This window comes from Anopheles merus, chromosome X, assembly GCF_017562075.2.
Source record: "Anopheles merus strain MAF chromosome X, AmerM5.1, whole genome shotgun sequence".
In the NCBI taxonomy this organism is placed as follows: Eukaryota; Metazoa; Arthropoda; class Insecta; order Diptera; family Culicidae; genus Anopheles; species Anopheles merus.
In genome coordinates this window covers 22,199,145-22,214,850 of record NC_054081.1, presented here as the reverse complement: position 1 = coordinate 22,214,850, position 15,706 = coordinate 22,199,145, and positions in this window count along the sequence as shown.

Below are 15,706 nucleotides of genomic sequence, written 5' to 3'. Positions count from 1 at the left end.
TTTGGTGACAAGACAAGCAACACCCGCAACATCGATCATCAAATCATCACTTTTGTGTGTGTACAGTTACTCGAAAATTCCTAAGCGAACAGCCTATCTCGCCTTTGTCTACCGACAGCCTAATGAAGAAAGCAACCCGCAGCGCTGTGGATGAGCGGAAAAGTGCGATCAGAAACAAAACCGAAGGTGAGTACAGAATTGGTGGCGGCTGTGGGTTCGGTAGTGTTCAGACAAAAAACTTGCAACAAACAGACAAACAAAACCGCAACAATGACGACAAAACTTGACTTAAATTTAGGATTTAAACTAATTAAACCATATGATGGTAATTCAAAAGACCTTGCGAATTATATCGAAAGTGTTGAGTTGTTTCGAGAATATTCAGAAGGTGTAGATGAGCGTCACTTTTTAAAAAAAATGAGAACCACATTGACAGACGTAGCGCATGGAGTTATCACTCCTGCTAATACAATTGAGGAGGCGCTTAAACTCCTAAAAGAAAAATTCGCTGTAAAAATGACACCTTTGGCGGTGGAACACGAAATGGAAACCAAGAGGCAAGGGAAGCGTGACATTTCCGAGTATGGGTCAGAATTGTAGCTTTGTCTGCAAAACTAGCAGCGGCCCATGTTTCAGCTGGAAATTTTGTTTCGGAAGGTTCTGCGAAAAATATAGTGGAAACAACAGCTATACGTGCGTTTATAGGGGGACTATCCAATCCGACAACAAATTTTTTTTTGAAAGCAAGAAATCCTCCCACACTAAGCAAGGCGATTTCTGATGCTTTGGAATGTTCCTCTGAATTTGAAAACAATGATGGAAACCATGATGCATTGTGGAACCATCGACAAAACTGGTACAATCGACCACCCATGCGAGCCCGAGGTGGTTATCGCCGACCATCTGGTTTTCGATACTTAAGAGGAAATCAAAGGGGAAACAATAACGCATTTCGTGGAAGTTCATAATTTTTGCCAAATTGGTCAAATCCAAACAACACACATCAACACAAAAACTTTTCAGCCAATGATGCACCAACGCAGGAAGAGGAAGACGTAAATTTGTTGGATTTATTTCGTTGATTTTGATATAATCAAAACCGTTAAAATTTTTGGTCACCTTTTAAAAAAAAAATCCAATATATTATCGATAGCGGAGCATCTTGATGCATTATTGCACAACAATGTATTCCCAACCATGTATATATTATTCCTCATAATAAGTTGATGGTCAGAGGCCTTAATGGCAATACTCAAACTATGGGATATATCGACACGACAATTACTATTGATAATAATAAATATCCTATTCGTTTTCGATACTTCGATTCGATTCGATACTTTTGCCAATGTAAACTTACTAGTAGACATCGAAAAAGCTATATTGGTGTATTATGTACCATCTTACGAGAAACTACGGTTCCTGGATTGATTTTGATAACATTTTGAAAAAAATAAAAAAGTGTGTTTTTTGTTGCGTCACGACTGCAGTGCGGGTAAGTTCGACACCATGATGGGGTAAAATCGACACCTTGGGGGTGATTTCGACACTTTGGTTTTAGCTTTTAAAATAACAAACTCTGATGGCCTGTAGTTTTCATTGAAGTTCAACAAAGTATTTCGTACCAATTTTATGAAAAATTAACACAAAACATTATTGAAATATACGGAAAAAATTAAGTTACAAGCAAGAACAAAAATTTCATTACAAATAGCATCGGACCAGACTCCATATAGCAGAAGCTGCGGCGATAGCATCTGATTTACGGAATGATTGGTAAAGATCCCTTTAAAAATCAACCTGGCAGCTATCTTCCAGTAATCTGTTTTCTTTTTTTTATAAAGTCTAAAAGTGTTCAATTTTATTTTTCTCTGCCAACTCGAAAGCCAAAAGTCGAACATCGGCCAATGTGATTCCAAACCAGCGATTATTTTTTTCTTCAGTTAAGCCTACCCGGCCTAAAGTCAGCCTAAAATACGGTCAAAGCCATAACAATATTAATTTTCATAAGCCTAAACCATATACAAAGTACATGTTTTGAGTCCGAGTTTGGCAAACGTTCTGTGAGAGAATAATAGCTAAATTTCATAATTATAACTTCCTAGGTTTGTTGACATCTTGAATTTTAAAGCTTCTACGGTATTTTTAATTGCGTGTTTGTTCAGCTTGATTATTACGTTTGTCGTACATCGTTAAGGGACATCTGTATAAAATACAGGCACTTTCAAATTACGATATAAAAAGTTAACATGCTACAAACAAGCATTACACTACTACCAAGTGGGGTGTCGAATTTACCCCCATTGGCCGTACAAGTTTTAGTGACATTTTATACTATATAGTTTGATATAAAAATTACGCCCTGTGATACAGAACTAATCAATAGTATTTATAAAACAATACTATTAACACGGAAACTATAATTTTGTTGAAATAACGCCACAATTCCTTAAGTCCCAGAAGTAAAAACTTACATCGGCTGTCAATCAGAACCACTATGTGTTTATTTTTTTGTTTTTTGACAATTGACAGGTTTCTGATCGGTGAAATGTGACTCAAATATTCGAAACAGTTGACATAAATAATATGTATAAGTTTTTTGTCTTCAAAAAGTTCTATAAATACAAAACGGCAAGGTGTCGAACTTACCCGCAGTGTCGAACCAACCCCGACTTCCCCTACTAAATAATTTACCGTCATATATTTATGGGTTAATTGGTACAAATTTCTTAAAACAATTTAATGCTATTTTTGATTTTCTAAAATGAAAATTTCTTTTACCCCACCTAAATATTATAATAATTTTCATATACCTGCAAGAACTGAATTACTTACATATGTTGATACAGACTTAAATGTCTGTAATAATGAGTGAACAATTATCACCACATGTTTTTGTTGCCAACAGTTTAGCAACACCAATAAATGGGAAACTTCCTGTTAAGTTAGTTAATTTTTCAAACAAACCAACTTCCATTAAAATTTCAAACCAATAATTCAACCTGCTGAAGCTTATAATATAATTGAATTTAAAAGAAACGATGAAAATACTGAGCGGGCCAAACAACTTCTTAAAGAATTAAATTTAGCACATCAAACAGATGATGAAAGAAAAATGATTTCAAAATTGTGTTTAAAATTTTACGATATTTTTTGTCTAATAATAACGTTTTTATACCTTCAAGCTGTCTTCAAACTAATATTAAAGCAAAAACAAATGTAACACCAAGCTATTCAAAGCAATATCGGTTGCCACATTTTCAGAAAAGTGAAACAGAAAAACAGATTAATAAAATGCTGAATGAGAACATAAGAAGGTTTGGTTTATCTTGGACATTACATTTCTAATGAAGGGATAAAACCTGATCCAGCAAAAATTGATTGTATTAAGAATTGGCCTGTACCAACCAGCGCAGATCAAGTTAAACGATTCATTGCGTTTGCCAATTACTATAGGAAGCACATACAAAATTTTGCTAGCATTTGTATGCCGCTTAATATGCTCACAAGAAAAAATGTTCCTTTCTAATGGACTCCAGAATGAAATCAATCATTTGAAACACTTAAGCAAAAATTTATAAATCCACCACTTTTAGACTTTCCGGATTTCAGCGAAAATAATAAATTCGTATTACATACGGATGCATCGGGAACAGCCATCGGTGCAGTCTTACAAAATAAAAATGGGAAACCCATAGCTTATGCAAGCAGAGCTTTGAACAAAGCCGAATTAAACTATGGTACGATAGAAAAGGAATTGCTAGCAGAGTACAAGTACAGCAGAGCAGAGCCCACAGTAGTGGGCTAAAAAACATTTTCGTCCCTATTTGTTTGGAAAAACATTCGAAATTTTCACTGATCATAGACCGCTGGTCTACTTATTTACAATGACTAACCCATCAAGCAGACTCACCAAATTCCGCCTTGCATTAGAGGAGTTCGATTTCGTGATCCAGTATAGAAAAGGAACTGATAATGTGGTGGCAGATGCACTTTCTCGAATGTCAAGTGACGATCTCAAAACACTCAATCATGACGTAGTACTAACAACAACAAGGTCTATGATTTCTAAACAAATAACGTTTCTTCAGCCAAGAACTTTCCGAACAATCCACAGCCTTCATCAAAAACTGTATTCGTAGAGCTCGTATTTGGCCCTGAGATAAAAAATGTTGTAGCAACAAACGAAAAAATCAAAATTCCCGATAGACAAAGCATAATTCATCTACGGAGAATATTGCTCGATTTTTGAAAATAAAAAAAAGAAATAGGGAAAGAGGTGATACTGGTAATAAGGAAATATGATGATAAGCCGGTCTCATGGTACAGTCGTCAACTCGTACGACTTAACAACATGCCCGTCATGGGTTCAAGCCCCAAATAGACCGTGCCGCCATATGTAGGACTGACTATCCTGCTATGGGGGATATCAATAAGTCACTGAAAGCCAACCCCACAAGTGTGTTGGCAGGCCTTGACCGGCATAGGTTGTTGAGCCAAAGAAGAAGAAGATGATAAGACCAAAAAACTTCTTGAAAACATCAAAATGATAAATATAAAAAACCTTCCAAAAATAGTAGTAATGCAAAGGGATATAAAAATAATCAAAGATTGTGTAAAAGAATTAAAATTGCTCATTATGAACGATCATCATATTCTGCCTACAGCAGGACATGCAGGAGTAAATAGAATGTTGAAAACCATTAAACAACGATATACATGGAAGGGCATAGATACAGATGTACGGAACATGGTTAAAAAATGTAAAGAGTGTCAGGTGAACAAAAAAATAAATGAACCAAAAATACCATTAACAATAACGTCTACTGCTAGCGAGCCCATGCAAAAAATATCGCGCAACTCGGAAACAGAATCTGCCTCACCCCCACGACCGTGACATTACTATTAGATAATAAAAGTGCGATCGATGGTTCGAACGTGACGTGATTTGAAAAAAATGTCTGCAGACACTGCGTGGTAATTTTTTTTTTTATCCGAAATTCGTCCTTAAGATTTCCACCTGCTACAGTTGTATTGGATGCGTTATTCTGCTGTTCCGCTTTGGTACGCTTTCCGAGAGAGCAATCTCTCATCGGCTGACGAGCATGAGTGCCCGCTGTCTCGGTACCGGTAGGTAGGGAGAGGAAACCCGGCTTTAGAGGAAAACAATTAGAAGGTCATTCGAGTCCACAATACAGCAACGAGATCAACAATCCGAACTGAATGTAATGTGTAACTTAATAGATAATAACTTTGTAAAAAAAACAGATTAAATAATAGGCCATAAAACGTTTTACTTTTTATTGGAGAACTATACACGAACTACACATCGTACTGTTCTCTCGCTCTCAGGCAGTTCGAGTTTTGGATTGAGTGATGGATTTATGTATATATTTATTCATTAATTGACGTATTTAATTTTAACAATAACGTTGTAATTTTCAACGTACTTTGCACATTTTGTAAGCAATAAAAGTTTTCCACGAATATGTACATACATGCTGTTTTGATCGTCATTTGCTAATCATAAAATATTTAAAAAATAAGCATAAAATATAAAACATTACATTTTTAAGAAAATATACATTTATTCATTCTTATCATTATTGTGACAACATTCGCAATATAATTTTAGCATCTCGAGCCTCCTGAGTAGAACTACACAGGACAGTGATACGTCTCTCGCGCGCGCCCTGGACGATACATTCGCAGTTAAAAAAAATTGTATGTCATGCGTAGAGACTTCGAAATGTTCGGACATCTAGCTATCGTGGAAAAACATACGCAAATTTCACGATATACATGATATACAGATACATGATGAGTCACCGGAATCGCACCCACGGTTCGGAATCGTTTCCGAGCATTGCTACTCCGGCTCCGATTCCGAATAATTCAAACCGTCGATTCCGCCCGGAGCCGTCGGAGCCGTCCGGAGCCACTAGTCGACAGCTGGAGCATTCGGAGCCGTCCGGAGCTGTCGGAGCCGTCGGCGCCGTCCGGAGCCGTCCGGAGCCTTCGGAGCCGTGGAGCCGTTGCAGCCGTCGGAGCCGTCGGAATTGTCCGGAGCCGTCGGAGCCGTCGGAGGCGTTGGATTTATGCGTATGGTTATCCTCGATGGAAAGAAGCGACGCATTTCTTTTGCGCAAACAAATCAAAGGTGGTTCTAAAGAACACACCTACGTGTAACTAACACCTTTAAGAAAACACAATGGATCACTTTTGACCCCATTTTGAAAACAGCATCAAGCAGTCTTCTGAGATACACTCCTTACACAAGAAAGGATTACGTTATGTGGAGAAAACATTCGTTTCAATTAGGTCTAACGCCGTTCAACGCTGGGTGATGTGATCTATGTGATATGATTTGGATAACGTATGAGTTGGAGTGATGAGTTCTTTCTTTCTGAGTGATGAGGCAATTTCTTTGACCTGTACATAAATGCTCGCCTCACGAGTTAACGAGCAGTACGAGATGTTACAAGCCGTAGGTTATCCAGCCTCAGCTACAGCTGTATTACCTATTTTATATCGGTTATGCGGATTAAGTGATCGAACGCTACGTATTCGGCGTTTGCAAAAGCTGCTTTGAGACCAAACGCTCCATTGGATCACCATCTTAATCTACCGGGCAGTTAAAATAAGGATGACGAATCTTTATAATCAGCTGCTGTGAACCAAGATAAAAAACTGTGACATATTCATATAGCGCTATTTGTTAAACATAGCCTTTATGACCAATTTGATTCGTAAGTATCCACCCATCCAGTTTGCATTATGGACCATGTATAAATATTTTCGTGTTTGGCCTGTTTCCATGTTTTTTTGAAAAGAGTTTTGCTATACCAATACAATCGTCCAAGTAAAAAAAAAACCACTTGTCACACAGCAATGTATATTCACACCTACATCCTAAAAAGAACAAAGGTAAATTATTGCTTGATAGCGAAAAATTAACGACGGTACTTATCGTCACACAAGTGTCTCACTTTGTGTGGCGTGTAAGGTTTGTTGTAGAAAATGTTGTAGCCGCAAGCGTTTTTATGCGATTATTAAGAGGAATGACTATTTGTCACCATAAAGTTGAATGAAGATATCACGAATTGTGATTACATTGATACATTGATACAGTCATTTTCGGGATTGGTTCAACCGCTTCAGTTCTGAACAAACTTGATTTAGATGATCAGCCTCAACTTTTATAATAAATTGACGATCGGATGTTTAATTTGGGAGTACGTAATTACCTGCAAGTAAACGAGGAATACTTTACCAGATGCAACCAAATCGGGCATTATATAACTTAGTTTATAATGTATAAAGCGCTTCTGAATTTGATAATTTGCAATGTTTACACAGCAAACGATTTTATAAACAACAATGGTGCTATGCTGTCAATTTGCACAGTGGTATCACAGATCAACCAATTCAGTTGGCGCGATTATCCGGGCCCGTACCCGAACGTTCGTTTTTAAACATAATAAATAAATACCGCTTAAGCGAAGAAAAAGATATTCCTATCTATTTTCAGTTATTTTCTCTAATATCTAACTTTCAGTAGGAAAGACAAAAGCATCAACACATTGGGAAAGTCTGCAACCGGATACGATTTAAATGCCATAACGATGATTTTTTTTCAAATGTGAAAAATTTCATGAAAATTTATGCGAAATATTTCAACCGCTTCAAACCCTTAGGCGCCGATGGCTATGCTATGCGCATAGCACAAAAATCATGCCCGAATAAAAAAAAAAGATGGCCGACACCTGCCGTACTTTTTGCTCACTTGCATCCAAGTTGCGTGCAAGCAAAAATTGTAGGGCCTTCTCTACTCTTTAGCCTCTTACTAACTTATCATGTTTAATTATGGCTCCGCAGCAGGATTTATTTAGTTTATCATGTGTACAGCAGAATCCCACACGAAAACAACTCCAAACGATGTTTAAAAAAACATCATTGGTACCAATTCGTAGTTTTTTACACCGGCACCCACAGTCTGATGACAGCTCCACAGTACGATTGCAACATTCCCCTAATCGATTGCAAAACTCCCCTAAGTGATTGCAAACATCCACAGCTTGCTTGCAATATTCCCCTACCGATTTGCAACATTCCCCTAAGTGATTGAACTATTCCCTTATATGATTCGAAACCCTGTATCAGCACACACTTGGAGGGCGTTTCTGCTGCACCAGCTGTCGAAATTCTCAAGGATCATTTGAAGGCGTACACAGTCACTGTCGTTTCTAACTGGAGCGAATATTTTTACATCGGCGGCGTACATTAGGTGTTGGCCTGGCAGTAAAACAAAAGATCTTCTTCTTCTTCTTCTTTGGCGCAACAACCGCTGTCGGTCAAGGCCTGCCAGTACCCACTAGTAAAGTGAGCTTGGCTTTCAGTGACTTATTGTTACCATAGCAGGATAGTCAGTTCTGTGTATGGGAGCACGGTCTATTCGGGACTTGAACCCATGACGGGCATGTTGTTACGTCGTACAAGTTGACGACTATACCACCAGACCGGCTGAAAACAAAAGATAGATCATTTATATAGATGAGGAAGAGTAGCGGTCCCAAGTTACTCTCTTGAGGCACACCGGAGGAGCTGGTGAAGGAGTGAGCACGATGAGATCCTATGCTTATGTAGTACGAACGACCAGTTAAATATGAACGCAGCCAGGTGATGTGCCAGTCGAGGAAACTGAGTTTTTTTAGCTTCGAGAGTAGAATATCATGAGAGATACTATCGAACGCAGCCCTGAAGTCGATATATACTGCATCAACTTGAGTACCACGATCCATGTGGTCGAAGCAGAAACTAACAAATTCAGCAAGATTTGTGGTGGAAGATCTCCTTGGGCGAAATCCATGCTGACTAGGGCTCATATAGTTTTGAACTGCTGTGAGTAGCGGATTGTATAGAATGAGCTCAAACACCTTTGCACAAGCGCATAGGGAAACAATGCCACGATAATTACTAGCATGAAGTCGACTGCCTTTTTTATGGACAGGAACCATTCGCGCGTGTTTCCATGACGCAGGATACGTGCCACGCATAAGGGAATCATTAAATATTTTGGCAAGAATGGGTGCGAGTGATTGACGGCAGTGCTTCAATATGTATGCGGGAATATTGTCAGGTCCAGATGATGTAGATGTTTTTATATCGTTGAGTGTGCGCGCAATTAATGCTTCGTCAATTGTGGGTAAAATAAAGTCGATAGCATCCGATGGAGTATTGCGAATGGCCTCAGCTAGTGTGTTAGGATTGTGAACAGGAAGGGTGAATGTATCAGCGAAACGATAATAGCGAAAGTGTTGCAGATATCGGATGTATCGATACTATTTCGCCATTGTAGCTCATTGACGGAGGGATACTACTTATATTTCGCCGTTTGTTCCAGAAGCTCCAAAACCGTGTCGGCTTAGAAAACAGTTGCCTTTCAGTATGGCGAATGAAGGAGCGGTAGAGCACACGATTTTGTCGGCGATAATAATTCAGTGCATTGAAAAAAATTCTCCTATGCAGCGATGATCTCGTTCTACAGTAATCAGCGTAGGCTTTTGATTTTATTTTTTTCAACCGTCTTAAAGATGCATTAGACCAATCGGGGCCAGACTTTCTTTGAGCAACAGGAACGCAGGAATTAATCGCTGAGCGCATAAAAAAGCTAAAGAAATCGGTGGCTTCGTCGATAGTGGCAAAGTTAGAGCAGTCAAAATTGCGGTCAAACCACAAAATAAGAGAATTCATAAGTTCCACGTTCGTTTTGAATAAGTTTCTATTGATTGTACTGCGAGTGTAACTGTTAGTGGTGTGGGATAATTGTGCGGGATAATAAATCATCATATCCAATGAAGGATGATGAAAGTCGTCACTGAGAAGTGGAATACTACAGTGTGTTACGTATGGGAGGGAGTTCTCTAGAGCCGAAGTACCATTCACAGAGTACAGAGGTGTGATTGAGTCGCACAAAATATTGGTTGCGGCAAGGTTTGCGAAGACCAGATCCAATTGACGCCCAGATTGATTTGCAATACCACTCAACTGAAATAATCCGGTACTATGCAACCCATCAACGAAATCGGTATTAGCCACGGAATTGCATAAAGGTGCATAATGCATGACAGAATAACATGGAGAGCAATCAGTGGCTTCTGATGTATTAGTCAGCTCCCATCTAAATTGAATTAATTGAAATCTCCGAAGACGTACAATAAATCGCTCTCTTTAATGCGGCTTGAAATTTCACGTACACTATCATGTAAAGCGTTCATCACTGCGGAGTCATTCGCATGACTAGGCGGAATGTAAACAACACCGATGTAAACAGAGACACCTTGCAGCAATGTTTTGATCCAAAGTTGTTCCAGTATGGTATTAGAGGATGCGATTTCACATGTCGGTAATGAAGAGGAACATGCAATTAAAACACCCCCACCGCGTGAGAGGGCACTGTTGGAAAGATTCCTATCGCACCTGTAGATATGATAATGATCGTCAGTGAGGACCGAAGAAGGTATGGACTGTGTAAGCCAAGTCTCAGTGAGAATGATAAAATCATATTCTGATTCTGATAGCGCCAGGCGAAGATTTGTAGTTTTCGTTCGTAGACCACGTACATTTTGGTAGTAGATAGAGAGACTAGGATGAGCTGAACGAGGTGCATCGCCGGATGCAGTGCTAGATTGCTATTCGTCCGACGGGCCAGCGTCAGCAGATTCATCAGTCCGTTTAGCGTTTCCGCGCTTCGGTCTTTTTTAGGAGCGGCTAAGCATTCGGGAGGTGACCTGGTAGGTGTGGTGGTAACAAGCATTCGCTCATTAAGGTCAAGATGTGGTTCGTTTGTAAACAAAGCTGTATCTGTAGGGGTCATGGCAGGTGAGGAAATCGAAACGGGCAGCGCGAACGTATCTGTTGTGGTGGTTGGTATCGGGGCACTCCCTCCAGAATGTGAGAGAGGATTATGATAAGTGTCGGTAGCGAAAGTTACGTTTTGATAGAGCATCGAATTTGTATCAGTTGTTGCACAGGTATTAGTGTTATAATTATTCGTCCGATAGTCACGGAACTCTCGGAAGGTAAGAGCAAAGGGCCATGTTTCAGGTGAGAGAGCCTTGTTGCGTAGAGTGGCTGGTATGCCCACCTTTAATGAGATAAATGAGAGTGTACTAGTTACGGCACCAAGCTTCGTCAGACGGTGTACAAACACATCCCGCTGATCGAGTGCTAGACGTACTTGCACCATGAGAGAAATCTGCTCCGATGGTGGTAACCGATGGGTAAAAACGCGTAAAGAATAGCCACATTCGCGTATCAGTGTGTGGGATGGTGTCTAGTGTGTCAGAATCGAGTGGTGATCCCGATCCTCTGAGTAGTGGTATTTGCGGGTTGTAAACTGGTGGCATATTGGTGAAGGATGACGGTTCGTTCGCACTAACACTAAGAGAAGCGGCTAATGATGGATGCTGTTGTAGTGTGGGTGTTTCACTATCTAGGACAGAGTGTCTGGAGCGTAAGATGAGCCGAGATACGAGCCTTGCGGAGAAAATTAACGCGTTACTAGATGACTACTTTGAAAAGGGCTATGCCAGACCGCTAAGAGAGGATGAGCTGAAACCCATCTACCCTAGGAAATGGTATCTTCCAGTGTTTCCAGTGACAAATCCTTACAAGCCTAATAAAGTTAGGTTAGTATGGGATGCGGCAGCTGAAGTTAGAGGTGTCTCGCTCAACAAGAAACTGCTGAATGTCCCTGACCTGTTGACGCGGCTGCAAGCCGTGCTATTCCGTTTCCGTGAATATTAAGTCGCGGTGGTAGCTGACATCTGGGAAATGTACCATCAGGTACGCATTTGCGATGATGACGTCCATAGTCAACGGTTCCTATGGAGATGGGAAAACACAAATGCAGAGCTGCAGGAGTTTGCCCTGCTGAGGATGACCTTCGGCGCAGCATGTTTTCCAAGTACGGCGCAATTCGTAAAGAACGAGAATGCGGAGAAATATCGTTCCCTGTACCCGCGTGCAGTCCGCTGTATCCATGAAGAACATTACGTGGATAACATGCTTACAAGTGTGGAAACGGAACCAGAACCGATTGAGCTGGCGTATCAGGTGAGCATAACACACAATTATGCTGGATTTTCTATCCACAATTGGCTCTCAAATAGCATCAAAGTCGTGACAGCGGTAAAAAGCACTGAGTCAACCCTCATGGAAATGGATTTCGAACCATGTCTAAAGCCAGAGATGGTGCTGGGAATGTGGTGAGACACCACAACAGATGGTTTCGGCTTTAAACTATCCCGTGTAAGACACCTGGAGCTAGCACGCAAGGACGAACCACCGTCCAAGAGGCAGATGCTTCGGACTTTGATGTCGATCTACGACCCGTTAGGTCTGAGCGCTGGCGTGCTATTTTATTTGAAAGTACTTCTTCAGGAAGTCTGGCGCCTACACCTTAGCTGGGACGACAAAGTTCCGGAAGAGATCCAGCATAAATGGGACGCTTGGATGGAACGACTGCCAGAATTGGAAAGTTTCATCATACCACGTTGCTACCAACAGCTGGCATCGCTCTCCGAATCATCTCTACAGCTACACGTGTTCGTTGATGCGGGTGCAGATGGTTACGCAGCGGTCGGATACGTCCGTTTTGAGTGCCATGGTCGTATCGAGGTGTCGTTAGTTGGATCCAAAGCTAGAGTGGCGCCTCTAAAGTATCTTTCCATGCCCCGCTTAGAGCTGCAGGCTGCTGTGATGGGTTGCAGAATAGCCTCGTCTATAACTAGTGCTCATCGAGACACTATTCGTGGAAGCTACTTCTGGACAGACTCGACTGATGCTATGGATTAGATAAACGCGGACCACCGTAAGTACTCGATTTTCGTCGCACATAGGGTTGCTGAGGTGCTGGACACGACAAACGTCGACGAATGGCGATGGCTTCCAACTAAACTTAATGTGGCTGACGAAGCGACCAAATGGACCAACCTGTAGCATCATCTCGTCTCCAAACGTTGGTTTAGTATGCCCGAGTTCCTGCAACTACCCGAAGCGAAATGGAACATACCTCGTCGAGTAACATCGAACACTTACGAGGAGGTGCGGAAAAAGGATAGGCGGCTTTCCCGATGGACGCAGCTGGTCTGGACGATGGCTTACGTGTCTCGATATGAAAACATTGTTACCAAAACTAAATCTCAAGTCGACAAGTCCGCTTAACCGCGACGAAATCCAGCGTGCTGAAACGGTAATTTTGCGAGACGTTCAGAGGAACGATTTTACCGATGAATATGCCATACTCTGGAAAGAGAGGGAAAATTCAACAACACCGTCGTGGAAAAGTCCGATTCTCAGAAGCAGTTTGTTCAGAAGTGGAAGGATCGATCGTTGCCCTTGCGTGGACCCCGGGAGGAAGCGACCTATTCTGCTACCGAGACGACATCATTTTACCGAGTTAATCGTTGACGATGTCCACCGTCGTTATAAGCACTGCAGCCATCAAACTGTAGTGAACGAAGTGAGGCAACGCTTTGATATTATTATTATTATTATGTTTATTTGTCTATCGATGGACAATAATGCCCTCTCGAACCATTTTAGCAATGTTTTACAATGAGTTCTTTACAATGGATTACAATAACATAGAACATAAAAATGTGCACTATGGAACAATATACCGGCTCTTCGATCGGTGTGTAGACAGGTACGCCTGCAAAGCCAAACATGCACATTGTTATACGCACAGTCAGCATCCACGAAAATGTGCGAATCACCTGCTGGCTTCTCCAGGCCCTTTTCATATACGGGCATTGATTATTTCGGTCCGATGGTAATTGTGAACGGCCGAAAGACGGAAAAAAATGCGGTGGGGTGTTTTGTTCACGTCCTTGACGGTTCGAGCCGTCCGCATCGAACTTGTGCAATCCTTGTCTACGAGTGACTGCTTGATGGCAGATCGAAGCTGCATGGGACGCCACGAAACACCAATCGAAATAGTTTCCGACCGTGGAACGAATTTCGTGGGCGCCGATCCTGAATTAAAGTAAGCTGCGGAACGTGTGGATTCGGCGCTTTTAAATGAATTCGGATCGCCCGATTCGGTGTGGAAGTTTAACCCCCCGGCAGCTCCACACTTTGGAGGATCCTGGAGAATGGATGATTCAATCAGTCAAAAGAATGCTGTCGCGCACCCTCACGGAGAGGCATCCTACGGAAGCGGTCCTGTCGGCAGCATTGATCGAAGTCGATAACATGCTCAATTCTCGGCCTCTTACACACGTTCCAGTCGACGGTGAGGATGAGGAACTCCCAACCATGTTTTGTTAGGTGCTTCGGCAGGAATGAAGCCCTTGGTGAAGCCTGTTGATTCGCCAGCAGGCTTGAAACAAAACTGGAGAGCTGCACAGGCTAAAATGAACGAGCTCTGGAAGAAGTGAATCAAAACCTACCTCCCCACCCTGGTCAGAAGGACGAAATGGTTCGAGTCGTGCAAGCCTATCGAGACCGGAGATGTTGTCCTAATCGTGGACGAAAACAGCCCGCGAAACTGTTGGCCGATAGGAAGGGTGGAACGCGTAGTCGCATTCAAAGACGGAGTCATTCGTCGGGCCATCATCAAAACAGCGAAAGGAATGATGCTGGAGAGGCCAGTGGTGAAGCTAGCATCGCTGAACGTCGCACCGGGGGTTATCGTTTGACGACGTCGAAACGTCTGGTGGACTGTCACTTATGGTGACGACGCGATCGTTCGAGGATCGACAAGGAGCATCCGTACTTCAGCTAGCGGCCGCTAGAGGACTCGGATTGGACGATAAACGTTCGGACTGAACGAAAGAGATCGACCGAACGTTTTACGGATATCCGGTGACCGCATGGACTGCGGAATAGGGCTTTCTTTTTGATCCCGGACCTGCGTGGAAGCGGACGAATTTTTAGTTTACTCTCTTTTGGTTACTAAAATTTTGTGCCATTAAAGGCATAATAAAATAATCTTGAAATACTCAAAAAAGCCGTTGTTTTGCCGTGTTTGGTGAATTATTTACTTGCAGTCCGGGCGTTGTGCTAAGACGCAACAACTGCATTGGATAATTCTTGAAGCAAATTGTACTGATTTGACATATGATCTGTCTAATTTCGAAAACTGCGTTTCTCCGAATCCGCGTAGTCGAGATTCACGTTACTCGGGAACAGGCTGTATAAGTATTGATTTATTAGTTTTGTCACTGGAATTTTTCGGACTCGCCCGGACTCGTAGAGACTCGATCGAGCTCATCCGAAAGCATTTGGAGTGAACGAGTCCGAAAGAGTCCAGCTCAAGCCCCTTCTTCACTTCCATCGATGTTAAAAAGACTCCAATTACACCGCAATCAGATCTTTCCGACTTTGGCAAAAATTGCATGCCCATCACTACTCCTGTTTAGATCGATCTAAAGTGGGTATAAAGGAGGTGTCGTTCTGTAGAACATTTGGTCATCAAGCCATTAGAAAAAGGCACAAAACCAGGATTGACGGCAGTTGTCAAATGTTACGAGTGTTGCTGATATATATGTATTATAAACGAATTGTTTACATTTCATTAAAAAAATTGCACTGAAAACTTTTATTTTAAAACCAAACTTCATAAATAGGCATTTTAAACGTCGTGTTGCGACTGCTGCCTGTAAACAAATATCGACGGATGTTGTCAAACTGAATCCCA